At 49.2% G+C, this 1060-nt stretch overlaps 2 non-coding genes across 2 annotated transcripts; both read left to right on the top strand.

The window, feature by feature from the left end:
* The first annotated feature begins 200 nt into the window (after positions 1-200).
* LOC123178653 (5S ribosomal RNA) lies at positions 201-319 on the top strand. Its single transcript, XR_006489749.1, has one exon. It is a non-coding gene; the product is annotated as a 5S ribosomal RNA (ribosomal RNA).
* Positions 320-686: 367 nt separating this feature from the next.
* Positions 687-805, top strand: LOC123178652 (5S ribosomal RNA). Its single transcript, XR_006489748.1, has one exon. It is a non-coding gene; the product is annotated as a 5S ribosomal RNA (ribosomal RNA).
* The last annotated feature ends 255 nt before the right edge of the window (positions 806-1060 follow it).

The raw sequence follows: 1060 nt of genomic DNA, 5'->3' as shown, positions 1-1060 counted from the left end.
GAAAAAACTCGTGTTGCTGCGGTATGGAGGGAGGGGTGGAAACCGTGGAAAACTCGTCTCCGTGATTGAGCGGGAGAGTAAGTAGTATAGGACATTATCCATTGTTAGGGAACGGTTGTAATGGTAGTGAGAATGTAGAATCGTCTTTGGAGCGGACCTGGGAGTGGCAAGCATAAGGGACGAAGACGGGGAAACATGTCGGATGCGATCATACCAGCACTAAAGCACCGGATCCCATCAGAACTCCGAAGTTAAGCGTGCTTGGGCGAGAGTAGTACTAGGATGGGTGACCTCCTGGGAAGTCCTCGTGTTGCATTCCTTTTATAATTATTTTTTGCGCCTTGTGAGAAACATGTCGCACGTGCGCGATATATATTAATCCCGTTATATTATGTTTGACATTTGCGATATGTTTAAGCTCGATGCTCATTGCTCGCGCGTCTTGGGGCGGCTTTGTGGCGCGAAGAGCGCGTTCTGAAAGGGGTGGAAAAAACTCGTGTTGCTGCGGTATGGAGGGAGGGGTGGAAACCGTGGAAAACTCGTCTCCGTGATTGAGCGAGAGAGTAAGTAGTATAGGACATTATCCATTGTTAGGGAACGGTTGTAATGGTAGTGAGAATGTAGAATCGTCTTTGGAGCGGACCTGGGAGTGGCAAGCATAAGGGACGAAGACGGGGAAACATGTCGGATGCGATCATACCAGCACTAAAGCACCGGATCCCATCAGAACTCCGAAGTTAAGCGTGCTTGGGCGAGAGTAGTACTAGGATGGGTGACCTCCTGGGAAGTCCTCGTGTTGCATTCCTTTTATAATTATTTTTTGCGCCTTGTGAGAAACATGTCGCACGTGCGCGATATATATTAATCCCGTTATATTATGTTTGACGTTTGCGATATGTTTAAGCTCGATGCTCATTGCTCGCGCGTCTTGGGGCGGCTTTGTGGCGCGAAGAGCGCGTTCTGAAAGGGGTGGAAAAAACTCGTGTTGCTGCGGTATGGAGGGAGGGGTGGAAACCGTGGAAAACTCGTCTCCGTGATTGAGCGGGAGAGTAAGTAGTAT

Source organism: Triticum aestivum, unplaced genomic scaffold (assembly GCF_018294505.1).
Source record: "Triticum aestivum cultivar Chinese Spring unplaced genomic scaffold, IWGSC CS RefSeq v2.1 scaffold130288, whole genome shotgun sequence".
Taxonomy (NCBI): Eukaryota; Viridiplantae; Streptophyta; class Magnoliopsida; order Poales; family Poaceae; genus Triticum; species Triticum aestivum.
Note: the sequence above shows the minus strand (reverse complement) of the source record. Positions and strands in the feature narration are given on the sequence as shown.